Genomic DNA, 21,140 nt, shown 5'->3' with positions numbered 1-21,140 from the left:
CGTAACAGATATTTAGCTAAACTGAACTTGAACGTTTATGTTCATGATAATTCCGTTAAATTAAATAATGTCTAAAATTAAGCGGTAAACTTAATTCATAGGTATTTTATCTCCTGCTATGATATTTTTTGGTTATTAAGAGGAAAGAGGACGGCCGATTCTCCATAGAAACGTAGTCCCCATTTTCCTCTCTGGATATTGACATTATCGAAAAAATTGTTATATAATTTGATGTATATTAACCATAGCTATGTCCCTACGTTCGACTTTTTTTAGATTTTTGTATTACTTATTATATAAATTAGAAAAAAAAACAGATTTCATAGAAAAAATTTAATGCGTCTAACAATTACGTATAAAAATTAGGAAGAAAAAACAGATTTCATAGAATTTTTTTATTGCGTCTAACAATTACGTTATAGTCTAACGCCTATAATAATTAAAAATTCGTAATAATGAAACGTAGAGGCATAGCTGTGGTTGATATAAAACAAATTGTGTCAAAATATTTTTGACTTTATATAATGTTAATTTATATAATGTTAATTTCCAGAGAGGAAAAGGGGGACTACGTTTGTATGAAAAGGTGATTCGCGCGATTCCTCCACTCTCGTCTGAACCGTAAGTGATACAGAAGACAAAATTTCAATACCAATTGCAATTGGACGACCGGTCTGGCCTAGTGGGTAGTGACCCTGCCTACGACGCCGATGGTCCCAGGTTCAAATCCTGGTATAAGGGCATGTGTGATGAGCATGAATACTTGTTCCTGAGTTATGGGTGTTTTCTATGTATTTAAGTATTTATAAGTATATTATGTATATCATTGTCTAAGTACCCTCAACACAAGCCTTATTGAGCTTACTGTGGGACTTAGTCAATTTGTGTAATAATGTCCCATTTTTCTATTTATTTATTTATTTCATTAATTGCTGTTTTGTGTTATAGTTTAAAATGTACTTTTCACTGATACGTCATACAAGTTGTTCGAGAGATCACTGCAAATAACAATTTTTCAACTTCAAGTTCAAAATTTTCGGGAGATCGAGTAAATAATCATTTAAATAACACAACGATCATGTCCCATATATCTATTACAGCGCTAAAATGACAACCTTCACCTCCCAGTAAATCAAAGATGCATAAATCCAGGCTCCCTTCACGCTGTTATGTCACCGAAGCGATTTATGATCGCGTCTAAGAGATTCACGCGGGGAATATCGCAGAATAAATAGTATTGAGCGGAACTTTCGCGGATTTTCATGCGTTATTTGCCCCGATCCGGGCATTTTGCAGTTTGGCGAATTCAGATAGGAATTGAACAAGGGGGATTATACATGGTAGGTTGTGCAAATAAAGTGAACCCGATACCTATATTGAGTCAAAAAGTATTATACCACAAGGCCTAGCCAATATGATAATCGTTTACGGAAAACGAAACGCTAGCTATCTGTCTCTCTATCGCACTAATATGGAAGGGTGATAGAGAGACAGTTGGCTAGCGTTTCGTTTTCTGCAAATGATTTTCATCTTGGCTGGGCCCCGGATAAAACACACAAGGTCTTATAATATAGATCATACATAAATTACACGTGAATTAAAAACAAACATTGACATCTGTAAATTTCCAATGCCAAATAAAGGTTCAAAAATCTCTTAATTTACATTTCTGCACATCCAAGTATCTGCCGTCTAGTTGCCTAATTCAAATATTTAAGTTTGAAATTAACACTTCGCTCCAATTAACAGGGGGCTTCAGAGGTAACAGTTTACGCGCCCTATATAATAGCACCGCTTCACAAAACACTAACTATAACTATTGATGTGCAGTCGGCAAGTTTCCAAATGTGCGATATTTCCACATAACATTTCGGAAACTTCTTGTATTTGTTTGTGTATCGGGATCAAATTTGAAGTAGTTTATAAGTAGTAGAAGTACCTAATCACTTTATTGTACACAACACAGGTTCTTACAACTTATTACAACAAGGGATCTCTTTCAGCTATCGTGCGAGTAGATGACTGGAAAACTCTACTCACGGCCCGATTCTAAGAATGAGATACGATAACGATAAGTTCTGGTTTTGATAAGTTCTCAATTAGATATCGTTTGTATGTCGTATAATTGACAGAAGCAGCTCGATTCGGGCAACCTATGTCACTTTGACGTTATACATATCGTAAATAGATTTTATTGGGATCATAGCGGAATCGAAAGAAACGTCAATTTTAACATGTCGTTTAGCTATCGATCTTTTAAAGATCTTACACGTGTCTTAATCATTCTTCGAATCGGGCCGTTAGATAAACTTACGGAATGCACTTAAAAGTAAACTGAAATTGTTAATTTCATTGCTCCACAGTATTTTTTCTGTAAATTTTCCTGAAATTTCCGAAAACTTTTTCAACGTCTTGCACACACCTAACCTCCTATTATTATCTTTCTATATAACTCAACCGTAAATAAAGGACCTCATAAGCTGTCAACGTAATGCCGTTGAAGCCAGGCTGCGGCCGTAATATGGCGGAATAAATCATGCCCAAAATATTCCTCAATACGCAATGTTGAATATAAAATCAATTTCGACCGTTCAGATTGTAAAGACTACAATTTGGGAATATAAAGCGTTTTACTTGAAAAACAAGCGTGACAGTGTATTGAAACAAATGTTAAAGAGCTTCTTAAATATATATTGTAATATTAATATATATTGTCTTCTTCTTCCTCGCGTTGTCCCGGCATTTTGCCACGGCTCAAGGGAGCCTGGGGACCGCTTGACAACTAATCCCAAGATTTGGCGTAGGCACTAGTTTTTACGAAAGCGACGGCCATCTGACCTCCCAACCCAGAGGGTAAACTAGGCCTTGTTGGGATTAGTCCGGTTTCCTCACGATGTTTTCCTTCACCGAATCCATGTTATCCATGTTATTGATACAATGTCTTAAGTATACCGGGTGTTTCTGTAACACGAGCAAATAATTAAACCATACTCCTAAAACGATATAACTATTGATTAACAACTTTTAAAATTTATAAATTCTTTAGGGTTTATCTTTTTCATACAAATTTAATATTATTTTCAATGTACTCTGACATCAGTGTGTTTGACGTTGCTTGTCACGCTTTAAACATAACAAAATTCGCAATTAATTGCGTCTTAGAATTAACTTCAATGTGTATCAAAAGTATCAAAACTTAAAACATAAATTATTTTTAAAAGTTGATGAACAAATGTTGGTGAGTTTGAGGAGTATAGCCTACACTTTAATTTATTGCTCCTGTTACAGGAAACACCCGCTATAGATACAGCTTTTCGTTATAGAGCAATATCACAGACTACATACGTAGTAGGGCATTTTCAGAAAAAAGTTTACCCTGTACTTTAAATCCCCCAGTATTATGAGGTACGGAATTCTACCTATATCTATATACACCCTATTTGTACATGTTATAATTTCATGTTTTTCGTCAAAAGTAATTATAGCGTTGTTGTAACACATAAATTATATTCAAATCCACTAACTGACTGACACAAACTTAAAAATTATGACATATCAATGATATTTCGAAAATCGATCGTCCGAGATAGTACTTGAGCTTAGTAGGTATGTAGTAAATATATAAACTCTTACTAAACTTTAATCCATATGTAAACAGGCCCTAAGGCAAGTGTATACGCTCTTAGGGCCCTTATCAGATAAAAATCCCTTTGCGTTTGCGCAAAAGGCCTTTGCGTCTATTGCAGATGATTAAGCATTGCTGTTTATACAACGGGTTCGGTGACTGTGGAGGCCGATGCGTGAGAGCTCTGAGGTTCCAGTCCCGGTTTGCTTTCTGCGACACCTTCTGCTATCTAATGTATTAAACCGGGCTTGGTCACATAGCCTTCTCCCCTCCACAACACGCTTGCGCCATCCATCACGGTCTTCAGCTAAAGTTTCCCAGGCATGGTGGACGAGGTCAAATGCTGACATGTCTCGCTTAACACAGTCTTTAAAGCGCAGCATCGGTCTTCCAACGTTCCTTTTAGCATGCGCAACTGCACCAAGCAAGACACGTCGAGGTATTCCAGAGGGTGGAGGGTTAGATGAAGATAGATCATTGATTATCACCAAAATTAACTTTATTAAAATACCGGTTTCTTTGAGAAAGTAACTTAATTTAAGCTCAGGAATGCACCCTTAAAACGGACTTTAATAAAACACGGTGTGGGTACTACTGGTATACTAGCGAAAGCAATTTTAGAAAAAAGTGTAGATTACCATTTTATCAATAATAAGATTATTATTTCCTCGTGATTCTCAGTCAAAATAACCCAAAAGTTGTTAATTTTTCAAGTTTTTATTAAAAGAAAGTGTATTGGCGAGGTGATGTGATGAAAATTTGGGTCCTCTCCGTTTCACAACACCAGAATTATAAAATAATTTGTTGCTTAGTTGTTGTTAATTCAGCTAAAACATGCCTATTGATGAGGGAATTCAGTATTTACACTATTTAACCATTTAATTTTTGACCTCACAGGTGCAATAATTGCTTTTTTCTGTGCCTTTTCCCAAAAAGCGGTTCAAATAAAGAGTTGCGTCGCTCACAAAATAAAACGATTGGTGACTGGAGCTAGGCATTTTACAGGCTAGTCAATAACGTTTTTTAGCTGCATTTTAAATACAAGCGCCACAAACGGTTACAGGCCGCGCTCTGCCTGCCACAAATAATACGAGTAGGTAGGCACAAATAATACAATGGCGTCGTCGCGGCTTGGGTCTATATTTCGCTCAGTGATTTTGACAGTTATGTACGAGCCAATCTATTCATACATACCTAAGAACTTTATTAATACTTAAAAAGAAAGTGGAGGACCTGTGCGAAATCGCCTTTTCATACAAACGTAGTCCCCATTGATCTCTGGATATTAACATTATTGAAAATATTTTGACACAATTTGTGGTATATCAACCACAGCTATGCTACGTTTGCTTTTTTGGGGTTGTTTTATTGTTATTAAGAGTTAGGAGCATTTAAAAAATTGTATCAAATCTGTTTTTTGCTCCAAATTTTTACAATAATCAAAAAGTCGAAAAAAGTCAAACGTACATAAATAGGTATGGTTTATATACATCAAATCATGTAAAAATATATTTCATAATATCCAGAGAGCAAAATGGGGACTAAGTTTGTATAAAGATGCAGCCGTCCCCTTTCGTCTAAATCGGCAAAAAAAAACATTTTTTATCATTATTCATAAGTAGTTTTTTATACGCTTCATGCTGATTTGCGTAAGTTAAAAGTAACAAAGTTCCGCTTCAACTTAGGTACGGCACCTTTTAAAAACTTTTTATAGAAACTCGTAGGAAGCACGTAACGATATCAACCCGAAGTGCGAAGTTACATTGTGTTGTTCTTACATTTACTTAGAGGAAAATTCTGACTTGAAAAATATCAACTTAATCCATTACCTATTTATATGATATTCGTATATATATGATGTTTATGTCTGCGCAAGTGTGTACCACACATGCTCTTATAGGTATTTTGGATGCGAGCAAAATGCAGATATTTTTTTTTTTTACTTTAAATGTGCGCATACCCTTCACAATTTTAATATACGGTTATATTTGTTTTTGCAAAAAATTAATTTTTGGTACAAGCTTTTATCGCTGACTGTACTTTTCTTTCCATGCAACTAATACTCATCGAGACAATTCTAAAAACCCCAAACACAATAAGGTTCCGTTGTTTCCTGTCTCCATCATCAGATCAGCTCGATGGTACCATAATATTGCATTGTCACTCGACTTTTACACATCTATCCAAATGTTCAGCTTCATCAGAAACCCGGAGGTGGGCAAATTTAACTTGCAAGATTCGACCCGTAAAAACATACATAGTAAGTAAGTAAACACTTTGTTGTATGAGAAAAATAAATATTGATTACGTCAGATAGAAAATAATTGTGTAGTACAAATGCGAACTTATCCCTAAGAGGGATCTCTTCCTGTTAACCTTTAGTTAACATAGTTACATTACAAGTTAACAATAATAATAAAAACTTCTAAAAAGGCAGGCTTGTAATTATTAAAGCTAAAAGTAGTTAACCATTGTTTATAATCTACATTTTTTCTCCGCTCCGTTTGATTATTATGATATTGGTTGATTCCTCTCATCCCTGTTTCTGCGTACTCGTAAGATGACGTATTGTAAATTTTAGCGTCAGGTATCTTGATTAATCTCAGCAATTACAAAATTCATGAAAGTATTTTTGGTGAACTGGTTATTCATGGCATGGACTTCATTTCTCTAGTTGCCGTTACACGATTGGTGAACTGTCATCATCAGCGAAAATTGTATCAAAGATGCCTCTTTTTAAAGAAACATTTTCATTGTACAGGCAAATGCGACCAATTCAAGGATTATTTTTCCGTGTAGATAAGTCTAAAGTTCTAAACACACACTTCAATTCTGCAGTTGTGATTTTGGATTAATACTTGTTTTTTTTTTTAACTTTAAACTTTACAATCCTTTTTGTCGCATACGACTTTATAGAATCCTCTCCTCGCGTAGATATCCTTATTGCTTAGGGTTGTGAAGTCCCAGTGGAATCAACTTTCTTCTGACGGTATCTCGCCATCTGGTTCTTGGCCTCGTGTAGTGCAACATGCAGTTGAGTTTCTAGCGTGGAACGGATCTGATCTGCCCATCTTGTTGGACTGCGACCTCTTTGTCTTATAGAATAAGCGAGCGCAAAAGTAATTTCACGTCGCGCGAAGTATCGGGATGAGCGCTTCAGGAGGCAAGCGGCGCATTTTTAGATTTTATTGTTTAACGATGCGTCACCCTAAAATTTAGGACGTATTGTTACATAGAGTTTATTGACATTTAATGTCAGTAACAGATTAAGATAACACTATCAAAGTCCGAAGAGAGCTCTGGGCTAATTCCGTTTCCTTGTTCATTAGAGCGACTTAAGGAGTTCGCAAACAGTTTAGTTGACAAGTTAACAGCGCTTTAAGCCATATCGCTTCATTTGTGGAAGTTTACAGACGTTGTAGAATCTAATGGAACATTTGCCTATATATTGTCATTTGTGTAGGTATGATAATATTACACTTCATCTGGACCACGTTCAAAGTGCGAGTTTTAATAAATCTGTTTAGTTGGCTCTTAGGCCTTTCGCCGATTTGAGCGGATACACGGAGAGGGTGAGGTAATTAGATTTTACTAAAGAAAACGCGTCTTACTAGCTAAAACTGGTTCTGCCAGAGCGAAAAGACGCGACACGATGTAGTTGCGACGACGAGCGAAGCGAGGAGGAACGTGTTAGATTGACCGTGACAAAACCGTGATCCGTGCATCGTCTAGTAAAAACCAGTTTTAATTGAAATACTTTTTTGAACAATTACTGAAAACTATTTTTCACTAAGGCACTTTGAGAAAACTAGTTTCGATTGAAAAACTCCAGTTGAAACTAGTTTTCACCGAGGCCTTACGGAAAAAATGGTTTTAACTACTGAAAACGCGTTTTCACTGAGGCGATATGGAAAGCTAGTTTTAGGTAACTGATGGTAACGCATTTTAACTGTTAGCGATACGAAATACTGGTTTTAACTAAGGTAAACGTGTTTTTACCAAAAAGGTTTTTTTTACGGTTACATATATTCCGTGGCTGACATCAGAGAGAGAGAGAGAGAGAGAGAGAGTCATTCAAAATGTGCATATCGTAAAATGCCTCTTTGGTGTCAAACTTTATATTTTATACATACAAACGAGACTATTTTATTTTATGAAAAGACGGAGTTAGGAGAGGAAGTTAATAAGCTTTTTAAAATTGCAGATAGGTTGCAGAACACAGATTTATAATGAGAAACAAACAAAATATTTCGCATATTTACTGTAAAACTCCCCTCAGTTTGAAGTAATAAAATACGGTCCGTTATTTAAAGTTGAGAACGGCCCCAACATGAATTAGTATACCCTCAGTTTCGAAAAGTAGATGTGCTTAAACAAATGCCCAAAACAGGTCTGTAATCACACGTTTAATGGTTCCCATAATGACCTCGTAAAGTAGTAACTGGGCATTTCTATTTAAAGTTGTCTTTCCAACTTTTGGGTTAGAATTGGGAATTATATATTACTTATTTCTACTCAGGATCATGAACTTTTTCCATAAAAATATCCAACAGAAATATCCCCAAGTTTTTTGGTCTATTTGGTTACGTTCTCAATATAACCTTCTGTGACCGTAACAAAACGGACAAACAAAAAATACCTATTTTGGGACTCCTTTTTAGAGCTCCGTACAAAACTTTGTTCACGGAGCTCTTATGGAATCACTTGCAAATCGGTTAAATGCGTTTCTAGTATTAGGATCGAAAGAGCTCATGATTCTGAGTGTATAATACATATAAATATTCTAAAATCTAAAATGCAAGTACAACAGGCAAATGACGGAGCCTATTGCGCATAGTTTTATTGTTGTGTGTAATAACGACGCCTGTTGCTGATTTATTCACCTGACGAAGCCTGCGTTGCGGATTTGAATTTGACGTGTATACCGACAGCGCCGAGTTTCTAGTAACATAACACAATAATAATACACAGGGTGGAGGGCTTTAGATCGTAGGCGGCTGGGAGAGAATTTTACGAGAAGGTTACGCTGCCAATGCCAAATAGCTGCCGGCAGCATCCAATGAGGATTACCTCCTCTGACAAAATAAACCTTTAAAAATTACCTAGTTTCAATGTTGTCCATAATCAATATTTTGACATTTATTACAAATCTAACATTTAAGGCACCGTTCCACCTCCAACGGACTAATGGAAGAGCGGGCGCAGCGGCGGATAACGCCGAAATTTTGAAACGTAATAAACCTAAGAGCCTCGGTAGAGAGTACCATTTTGTACTATTTGGCGTCGAAACTCTAGGTCCATGGGGCCCCAGCGCTCACAATTTTTTTGCAGAAATTGCGAAGCGCCTGGTTTAATTAACTGGTGACCCAAGAGCTGGCGGCTTCCTTGCAAAACGTATAAGTATTGCGATACAACGAGGAAATGCCGCCAGCATCCTTTGTACAATGACTCAAGGGCCTACTTTAGATTTAAGCTAGTTGTAGTAATCCTCTGTATATATCCATTAAGTATATTTAAGTAATAAAAATATTTCAGTATATCACTGACAGTAGTAGTCAACTTTAAATAGAAATGCCCACCGACCAAAAGCTCTTTCATAAATACTCAACTTCCTTTCTACGGCCGAGAATTTTCATTTTTACCAAAGTTGAATTTATACCAGCAAGATAAAGTGCCGTGCGTTAGCAAAGTTTATTAAGCGAAAGGTCGAAATGTGCCCCTATTTAACATGAGTTATGTTATTCTTGATTACCTGTTTAATGGCCACGTTACTTCCAACATAAGTAATACGAAAGGGATTCTCAAATCTACTGATATTTTGTATACGCCGGCTACCTTCTAATCTTTGTAACCTACTACTATAGTCTGTTTTTAGGGTTCCTTACCAAAAAGGTACAAAAAGAACCCTTATGGTGCGACTCTGTCCGGCCGTCTGTGTATTTATCTGTGTGTCTGTCACATCGCTAAATATTTGGAGAACGACATAAGCTATCGATTGTACCGGTTGTGCGCTAGTGCAAGGCAGTCACGTTATTCTTATCTCCTACGATTTTTAATTAGCAAGAGTAGAAAAAGATACTTATTTTAGTTGCTTATACAGTTTTAAAGCTAGTGAAACAAGGAATACGGTGAAAAAAATAGCATTAAAAAAATGACAATGGTTTAGAAGATATGACGAAAAACATTTTAAATATTTTTAAATCAACGTCTTTTGCATCACAAACAAGCGGCCCTGCGCGGTGCGGCGCAGCGGCAGCGAGCGGTGAGTCCTAAACCAGTATCTCGCGATAACGTGCATGGACGCTGACACATGAGCGTAGTGGACACACTGACACAAGAGTATTTTGGACAAAAATAAATTATGAAAATGAATTGTTTTGCGTGTGGTGATAAGGTTGACCATTTGGAATTGCTTCAATGTGTTGCATGCAAAAGGGGGCATCATTATGGCTGCGTAAATGTTACGTCAGCCTTCTTCAGAGAAAAGAATAGACTTAAAAATCAGTTGGCACTGCCCTTCATGTACCAATATTACACGCAGGAAAAACAATGACAGTACACCGGTCAGGAGGCATTATGAAGTCGACTTAAATGACACTACTATGTCGATCGACGATGTTCCAGGTGTACAGAATCTGCCTACAATGCATCCGTCGGAACAGCCTCAGAGACAAAACGACGTAATTACTTTGGAGAGTATAAGTCAACTTTTAGACTCCAAGCTGAAAAACGCTACCGCAAACATAATAAAGAATACGACAAGTGTGATACAGAGTGAAATAAATAACGCAATATTTAAACTTAAAGAAGAAATGAGACTAGAATTTAATATCATTACAACCGAACAAGATACATTGAAAAAAATGTTGCACGCTAGTAACTTAAAAATCGAAGCTCTGGATAAGGAAAATAAACCCCTGCAAAAGGAATTGACAGAAGTTAACCAACGTTTAGACTCATTCAAAATATTAGATAATGATTGCAATGAAAATAATAAAAAGATCGTTATTTACGGCATGGAGGAGCACTATCGGGAAACTGAGAGCGACCTACAACACCGAGTGACTAATCTTTTTTGGGATATTTTGGATATGAATTTGCAAGGATCCATTGAAGAACTTCGGCGAATCGGGAAAAGAGGACAGCGGCGGCACAAAAGAATGACCAAGTATATTCTCGATCATAAAGTCTATTTCAGAACAACAGGCATATCAGTATCACCATTCTTGAGCAAACAATCCCTTCAAGATAGGAAACACTTACGGGAAAAATTAATTGAAGCAAGACAAGAGGGGAATCACGGCATTATAAGAAATAATCGACTGTTGATTAATGGAAAAGAATATATACCATCAACGAAGAATGCAATAAATAATGCCATGAGTGATTTATGCCAGGAACCTAATATTAGTAACAATACTTCGAGAGATTCTCAACAAAGTCCAGATGTCGCCTCACAAGAACAAACTGTTGGAGATGGATTTAATTTTCGTCGTTAATGAATTTGAAAACCAGCCAGTTAAAAGTTTAACCACATCAAATATGAAATGTTTATCTATATTCCACTTAAATATTGGCAGGTTACGAAATAAAGTGCTAAATCTTGAAGTTTTTATACAAACGGAACTAAAAGAAAAACCAGCGTTTGTTTGTATTACAGAAACATGGTTAAAACCAGAATAAACAGTTAACATATCAGGTTACAAAACTATAGCAAACTACAGCAGAACAAGCAATCAAGGAGGTGGTTGTATCATTTTTGCCAGAAATGACATATCTGTAAACTGTGAAGTGTTGAACGTTGAACAATATTGCAAGGAAAAGGTATTTGAAGTATGTTGCATATCTGTAGAATTAGAAAAAAACACAACGGATCTACATAAGTACAGTATATAGAAGTCCGAATTGCGAAATCAAAAGCTTTTTTAACCATTTAGAATCATTTTTACAAAATAATGATAAATATAATTCGGTCATATGTGGAGATTTCAATATTGATTTGAAGGAAAGGACAAACATAGCAACTGATTTTTTACAAATTTTTTTTAGAGCATAATTTAAGACCTACAATATATGAATATACTCGAATTACAGACACATCTAAGACAATCGTTGACAATATATTTTCATCCGTGAGTGATCAAGTTGAACCATATGTAGTTCCATGTAGTTTTTCAGACCATGATGCGCAATTGGTCATCTTTCCTGACGAAATAATTACGGGGTTAAAGGATATAAAATATCAGTATAAAAGGGAGTACAGTAATTCAGTCTTACAAAACTTTAAAAGAGATCTAGATACCGTCTGTTGGGATCAAATATATGAAATTAACAATTGTGAACATAAATTAACAATATATTATGACATTATTTACTATTTACTTAATAAACACTGTCCTCTCAAGAAAATCAAAATACAATATTCTAAAAAAACCTGGCTAACACGTGGAATAAAGATATCTTGTAGAATAAAACGGCTATTACTAATAAGAAAACGTAAGAATAAAAGTAATTTGCAGTTTAATGAATACTATAATAATTACACACATACATTAAAGTAAACTTTGTCCATAGCGAAATCATTAGAAGTTAAACGTACAATCAAAAATGCTAAGTGTAAAAGTAAAGCTATATGGAAAATTGTTAACGAAAATACAGGCAAAACGGTAACATCAAATACAGTAACAATAAATTTACATGAAAACAATGTAATAATCAGGGATCCTAAAACTGTTGGAGATATATTTAATGACTTTTTTGTAAACACTAGAGGTAGGACAAGCATAATTAATATAAAAAGCGATGAGCACATGAAGCTTTTACGTAAACATAAAATAAACAATATGCACTCTATGTATATGAAACCAATTGATGAAGTGGAGATAGTCAAATTATGTAAGTTATTGAAAAATACGAATTCTTGTGGCCCGGATGACATTTGCACTAAAATAGTAAAAACAAACATTCAAACTCTTTGCAATCATTTATGTCATATATTTAATTCATGTATAGAATGTTTCCCTTTCAATTTAAAAGAGCAAAAATAATTCCACTGCATAAAAAGCATAGTAAAACAGACAAAAATAATTACCGACCTATATCACTTTTATCTGTTATATCAAAAATTTTCGAAAAAGCGATTGCGTCCAGGTTAATAGAGCATTTCAATAAAAACAATTATTTCTGTCCTGAACAGTTTGGTTTCAGACAAAATCGCAATGCCATATCAGCCGTTACAGATTTAGTACTAGAAGTCCTACGAGGTCTTAATCGGAACAACAAATGTGCTGGGATTTTCTGTGATCTCAGTAAGGCATTTGACTGTGTCAGTCACTCTATACTTATTGATAAATTACAATCGGAAACTGGGAAGTGGATCAAATTTTACTTGCAAGATTTGATTACAAACAGACAACGGTCAGGTGAAAGTAAATAAAAGCTTGTAAAAACTACAAAGCTCCTAAAACTAAATCACTCAACTTGCCCATAAATCCCTATTTTGAATTGTAAATCCAACGTTGATGAAGATACGTAGAGGTAAGAAACAGAAGGATGGCAAATCACCGCTCGGCAAGTCGTTTGAGCCCATAACAATAATGAGGAGAGGCTGTTTGGCTGCGTTGATTTTCCCCTTTGCAATTACTTCTTTGATACAGTACACAGATTTTATGGTGCATTAAACTTTGCTGCTGGTTGCCGAGAGGAAAATCCTCCGTAAAATACTGGGCCCCAAACGAAGACCGGATGGAAGTTGGACAGTCCTTAAGAACCATGAGATTGAAGACTTAGTGGCTGAACTTAACATCATGGGAGAAAGTAAAGCCCACAGACTCCGTTGGTTGGGCCACCTTGAGAGAATGGACGAAGATCGGAACGTAAAAAGAGCGTACCTGGGTCGCCTAGCAGGAGTTCGAGTCAACAATTGGCGAGAGGTCGCACAGGACCGAGAAAACTGGCGCTGTCTTGTGTCGGAGGCCAAGTCTCATTTTGGGTCGCTGAGCCAACGGTGTAAGTAAATAAGTATTAAACTTTGAATTTTGAATGGTTTTAGACATTTATTTTTAACTTCTTCCTCTCGTTGTCCCGGCATTATGCCACGGCTCATGGGAGCCTGAGGTCCGCTTGGCAACTTATCCCAAGATTTGGCGTAGGCACTAGTTTTTACGAAAGCGACGCATTGATTAAGGATATTGTCAATCACGGTCAATAATGTAATAATATGCAAGCATATTTTGAATGCTATGTTGATTCGTTTTTGCGATGATTATTTTTTATACAGGATGACTTATTTATTTATTTTATCGTAGAGAGGCGAAACACGGGTCGAGTTTTGTACTTTTGGTGGTGGTTTGTTGTATTTATTTGCGTATTATTTTGCGGTAAGAGGGTGGGAACATTAATTGCATGTAAAAATACGCAAGTAAATATAACGGGTTTGCACTGATTGACTAGCACGTTAGTTTTTCGCGGATTACCAAAGTAATATTTTTGTTATAATTAGAATGGATATCCGCAAAGTAACGCCTGATGCTATTCATTATTTTAATCAATTATAATAGAATAATGCAATTCCTAATACGCTATCTATCACTCGATGTTATACTAATCTAAGTTACAATTATCTTTGACTAGTGATAAGGCACTTTTTAACAACATATACTTTTTTTTCATACATATATGTATGTGTCAGTTATAACCAACAAAAGATAATCATCTCATAATCCTCGCGTTGTCCTGGCTAATGCTATGACTAAAACTGGCCTGGAGTCCAATGGGCAACCTAATCTCAAGCATTAACGACTTCTTTAATTTTAGACGGAGTTATAAGCTCATACATAGAAAAAAAACCGACCAAGAGCGAGCAAGAAATAACATCAACACATTCAACCAAACGCCACATCACCCAAAAATCCATTTACCCAAACACCCATTCACTCATACCCCCTTGAAACACCCATTCACCCCAACACTCCGCACTTTATTGCTTTATCTCAATTTAGAACTATGAGCGTAGCGAATAAGGCACGAAGTGCAAAGAAACTTTGGTCTGGTGTGGTTTATACAACCTTTACCTCAGCAATAAAAACATATGTATAGGTAAGGAAAAACATGAACGTGTTCAAACACCCATTCACCAAAACACCCATTTACCCATCCCATACATCAATTCGCCTGTAAACACCTATTTACCCATTCACCCATACATAAATTCACCTAAACACCTATTGACCCATTTACCCTACACTCATTCACCCATACACTCATTCACCTAGATTATTATGACGGTACTTATGAAGTCTTATACGGCTTATACCAAAATCGGTATGTTATCGGTGCAGTCTAAATATCTCAACTGTATGATTGATGTTGATGCCTTACTGTTTGTAAATGGTGTGCTGTAGTACCGAAGTGGCTCCATTTGAGCCGTATTGTGTTGTAAGCAAGCTCTCACACTTACATTAAGACGATACAGGCTTTCCGAGTGACTTACAGGCCAATTCGAACGGGCACCTGAGATGAAAACGATATCTGAATGATTTCGGTTAGTCTGAAGCGCTAGTGGCTTAGCGGCAAGAGCGTGCAACTTGTAATCCGGAGTTCGCGAGTTCAATCCCCGGCTCGTACCTATAAGTTTTTCGGAACTTATGTAAGAAATATCATTTGATATTTACCAGTCGCTTTTCGGTGAAAGAAAACAGCATGAGGAAACCGGACTAATCCCAATAAAGCCTAATTTACCCTCTGGGTTAGAAGGTCAGATGGCAGTCGCTTTCGTAAAAACTAGTGGCTACGCCAATTGTTGGGATAAGTTGCCAAGCGGACCCCAGGTTCCCATGAACCTTGGCCATATACTGGGACAACGCGTTAATACATTTTAAACGTCATTCAATTTTTACATATGAGATAAGAATTATATATATGATGATAGAATAAGAATGTATTAGCGCGAGCGAGACGCCCGTGCTAATGACAACTAACTGATATCATTCAGATATTGTTTTGATGTCAGGTGAGCGTTCGAATTAGCTAGTCAATAAAACCTTTAACCTTATCCCATTATTGTTTGAAAACCTACGAAAAAATACATGTTTTTTTGCGACGAGACATATTCCACCATTGTAAGTGAACTGCTTAGGCGGATAAAATTACCTATACCAAAACTAAAATCTAGTAGCGTCAAAATATTTAGTATCTAATGATCATTTATAAAGTGAATTAAAAAATAAAATACAAAAATACGTATGCGTCAAAAACAATACAAAATAAATATAAAGAAACCTAATCTAGGGTGCAGCGGGGCAGGGCCCAAGCTGTCGGTAGTCAGAGCCGCAGAGAGAGGAACCGGTGGACTATCCCGAAATCTTATTCTGTTATCTGTATGTGTTTCTAATGATATCATACTTATACACTAAAGTATACCTAGGACGTTTTACAAACTTCGACAAAAAACGACTAAACGATAACCTTCATAATATACACTGAAAGAAATCTTTGCATAACAGTAACTAAATATTTTGTTAATTAATACTAACACAAAAAAGTTACTTGCGAACTATGTGATACCTATTACATAATCGTTTGTGTGATAATGAGGAAAATAAACGTATAAAAATAGAGCATTTCAGGTTACCTCATATTATCTGATGTAGGGTGTGTAACTAATGTCCGGTCAGAAGTTCCGTACAGATGTAGTGGTCATGTAACAAATGAGAAAACTTGTACCGTGAGTAGTTCGCGTTAATGTGCTCACATAAACTGTTAGTGGCGGGCCAGAATGTGCAGAACATATATTAGGGTGGTCCTTACATGGCGAAAAAAAAATTTTTTTCGATTTTTTTACGGGGCACCATTTCTTTTGATTATTTAACATGAAAATAGGTAACAGTATTTTTTTCATAATTTTTGGACAATAATTAGAGGTCGCTACCGCAGCTTGAACTTTGTAAAATAAAATTAAACAAACGTATTACATGCAAAATCAGATTTATTGGAAAAAAACTCTTTCAAGTGTTAAACATTGCAGTTACAATATCTAAAACAGATATCTTTATCAACTACACAATCAGGTATCCATTACACAACAACAACACAAATAACAAATTATGATAAAAGGATGGATTTCTGGGTCTTGGGGTACTTTTTTCGGAATTGTTTTATGATTAAAAGGTTTTTGGTCTTCATTAGTTGTTAATAGCTTATTGTACTCCTCCATCAATGCCACTCCTCGTTCGGCGATGTCATTTACCACCCGCATGGATTTTACTATTTTTTAGAAGAGACATTTTCAACATATTTGGCAGAGCTGGGATCAGAAATAACAGTCTTGTAATCCTTAGGATCAATATTATCCAATTATTTTTGAACCTTTTGAATATCAAAATTTCTGGGCCACTAGATGGACCAAGCGCTTGATTTGCGATGGCTTCTAACATAATTTTCATTATGTGATGTCGACAGGCGAGCCAAAGCATATCTTTTTCCATTTTTTGTTCTAAAATAACGCAGCATCCGTTTCGCAGTCCAGTGTTAACGGCCGTTGTGTCAAAACATAAATATTTAACTTTGTCACTTAATCCCCATGTCTGTACAGTCTCATAAACGGCAGAGGCACATGTTTAGGAACTGCCAACCGATCCACCGTTTCATGTCCTGTTATATCTTCAATAAGTTTACCATCCTAGTAAATTGTTAAGGGCAAATCGGGTTTGAATTCTTTTTTTAGACACTGCGATTATTTTACGATGCTTCATCCGCTGCCGGCGAATCGAAGAACGATTAACGTTGAACTTTTGAGGTTCTATACATGTTTTTTTTAAACGCTATGTCGGGATCAATCAAAAGCTTTCTACCTCGCTTTTGTGGTGGCGGTGTTGAGGGCTTTCTCGTTCATGTCAGGTGTTGGCGTGGTATTTTTACTGCTAGATGTAGATGAAAACTTATGTATTCCATGCAGAGCATGAATTCTTTGTTTTCGGTTTGCTTCTTTCTTTAAATTCTGAGCTTTTTTCTGTAAATATTTTTTGTCCACTGTGGTCATAATGCCTGCCCGATTAACACGTTGTTGCATTAAAAATTGTTTGTCTTCTTCGATAGTCATTATATCTAAAGCTTTCGCTTGCGCAATGTCGAACAATTGCTCTATTTGGTTTTGCCACTCTTGTTCTTTATTTTCTGTTACAGCGGAGCGTTTTGAAACAATTTCTTAATTTTTTTTTAAGTTTCTGCCACTCTTTGAAGTGGTATTCAATTTTGGCTATTACATGTTTCTTTAATCTTGTTGGTATTGCAGCTTTTTCCCATATGGTCAAGACGGAATGGGCAGTCGCCGTCGCAGACTCTCTTATAGTTTTTTTTCATCGGTTGTAAAGTAAAAAAACAAACTTAGCACTTCACGTATTAAGTGCAATTTTGTTTGCTTCAAATTTGGTGTTAACTGGCCTATAAGTCAGATGTTAGTTGTATTTCGCGTTGACAAGCGTATTCCACTGCTTGTAGATGCCATTGCAACACTTCACAACTATACGCTTGAGGATTACGTGCACACTCTCACAATAAGGAAAATGGACTGAAGATCGTCCCACGCGGTCGCGTCGCGGGGGGTGGAGGACGCGTCAGTGCATCGCTAGTAGGCAATAGCACTTGATTTCATTTAACAAGTCAAAATTTTATAATAAAAACGCACGAGTAAATAGTTGGCTCTATTCATAAAATTATTATTTTTTTAATATTTTTCAAAACTGTGACCTTCCGTAGCGACCTCTAAAACTAGATAAAAATAAATAAAAAAAATTGTGTGGAAATAACTCATGCTAAATAACAATTTGAAGGGGTGCCCCATTTACTTTTCAGAAATCGAGAAATAAGGACCACCCTAATAACAACTTTGATAGATCTTTATGACATCCATGTTTATTTAAAAAATACAAACTAACTAGAGTGATTTCACTGCTTCCAAATTGTATAATATTCTCTGGACTAGCTCTTAGTTCAAAATATACATCACGCTTTATCATTAAAATCCCAAAAAAGAAAACAGTCGCGTTATTTCAATACCGACTGACAGATAACGCACCAAACCACAAAAAAAGAATATTTTTCAATTCAATTTAATTCGATACGTTTATTTCCGACACAACTGTACATAAACACAAAATTTATAAAGAACGAATAAATGTAGGTAACATTGAAATAAAAATAAAACAGAGAAATGTTATATTATTTTGAAATATTTTAAAGGTCCTAAGAAACATTTCAGAAATGTAACCCCAAAGAATTCGAAGTTTTGTACAACTTCTATACGGACGAAATCACGGACGGAGGCTGATATAAATATAAATAATTGCCAAATTCAATACATACAATAACTTCTTTCACACTCAACGAACAAATCTCGTGTGGAATCAGAAAAGTATCACTGAAATATGTGAGTCAGTGATTCAGAAATCTGTTTTCCGTTAGTAAAGTACTGATCTTTTCTTCGATATTTATGATGCCATGTCAAAAACCAATGGCTTTGAGAATCGGGCCTCTTTTTGTATCGGGCTAAAAGAGAAACGTCAGCCGTCATATGATTTTTAGAGGAATAGTGGCCCGGGCTCTTGGGCAATTATTGCTAAATGTTTTCCTTTATAAGTAGGTAATTGATTTTATATTTGCTATTACCTGGCCCTAGCAAAGGACCTAAAACGAGATGGGTACTTTAGCCATTTGAGGGTAAATAAAAAATATTTCACGATTAACGGATGACTCACGCTGGACCGGGCCGGGTCCGGGCCGGAGCTTCCGGCGCTTACTTTTCTATGACCGATGAGCGGTGATCATAATGATGCTTTCCATGATGCTTTGCTTTGCGTGATGGTAAACGTTTTAAGTGCCCGAACTTAACTACCTAAATATTAAATACAGGGTGATTCATGAGACGTGAGCAGGACCAAGCCTACACAATCAGTAAATGTTAATGAATCGTTCACCGTCATATTTAAGTAAAACAATCACGTTTTTTTCTGTTATCTAATTTTTTTTAAGGACAAATTTGATTATCTACAATCATGGACAACCTACAACACTTAATTAAAAAAGATAAAACTTCTATAACCGTTATGACATCACTTTGATTATGAAGAAAATAAAATGTCACACTTGAGTGAGATAGGTACGATTTTTCAAAAGTAATCAGACTCCGGTGACATTCAATTTGTCACTTGTTATGGATAAAACAAAGAGGGTGACCATAAATGTCGTAAATAAAATTTTTGAACAGTACAAAATAATTTAACGTTAATCTCACAAATACTGGTACGAGACAGTTACTGATAACTTACTGAATACGCAGGCTTGATCCTGCTCACGTCTCCTGGATCAACCTGTATACTATAGAAGAGTAAGGATACAACACTACACCTTATAAAACGAAGTCCCCCGCCGCGTCTCTCTGTCTGTATGTCTGATTGTTCGCGATAAACTCAAAAACAACTGAACGGTTACTATACGGTTTTCACCTAACAACAGACTGGTTCTTGAGGAAGCTTTGAGTGAATATTTTTTAAAGTTTACCCGTAGTAAAATAACATAAATGAGAAAATTTACTATTTTAATACAGATTTTTACCACCCACTTTCGACAATATCAAAATTGAAACATATTTTCAAAACCATTTAAGCCAGAAAACAAGTAATTTTACAGACTAACTTCTTTACAGAGGATAATTAGTTAGCTTTAGTGCTGTATTAACAGCCCTAAACAAACAAAACTGTAAATGTCCATTGGATACTTATTTTTGTTGGTTTGTTGCCTCTGTTTGAACTGGAGGGTAGTCTCATCAAGAGTCCATTATTATTCTAGAAATGAACAAGACATTTTCATAACGTTCTGTTTTAAATACTTGTACCTACTGACAAGTATCTAGTTTGAGTTTGAGGGGACGTGACTTGTAGGTCGGGGACTGAGGGGTTGAGAGATTGGGATTTGAGGTGTGTGAGTTGGGAATTGACGGGTCGGGAATTGGGAGTTAAGATTCGGTGGTTAGAAGATCTGGCGTTGAGGGTTCGGGGGTTCAGAGTCAAGGGGATCAGTTATAAGGGGTTGAGGGTTTGTTTTGGGATCAGAGTGTTCAGGGATTGGGTCAGCGGTGGGGCGGAGGCGGAGGATGGATTCAGTGACAGAAATAGTTATTCAGATGGACTTGAAGAAATCCTGAATATTAGGAAAGTTTATGAATTTAGTGGTGAACATATATTATGTTATTTATTCATACATCACGCGTCACTTGTAAGCTCTTATTTCTTAAATAGGATAATACTATATAGCATATCTATATACTTATATGCGTTGCCAGCGGATATATGCTTGAAGTCGCTGATATGGGTTATTTTAATAATACTAATAATAAAGACGTTTATTCAAAAAGTTTAAACATAGGTACATAATAAAAGTACACAATAATGCTTACAAACTAAATGAAAGGGAAAGTGGCTCAGCTAATGTCTGCGCCAAAAGGCCTCCGGGCACAGCGGCC

This window comes from Cydia pomonella, chromosome 7 (genome assembly GCF_033807575.1).
Source record: "Cydia pomonella isolate Wapato2018A chromosome 7, ilCydPomo1, whole genome shotgun sequence".
NCBI classification, from domain to species: domain Eukaryota; kingdom Metazoa; phylum Arthropoda; class Insecta; order Lepidoptera; family Tortricidae; genus Cydia; species Cydia pomonella.
The sequence above is the reverse complement of the archived record's forward strand: the minus strand, read 5'-3'. Positions refer to the sequence as shown.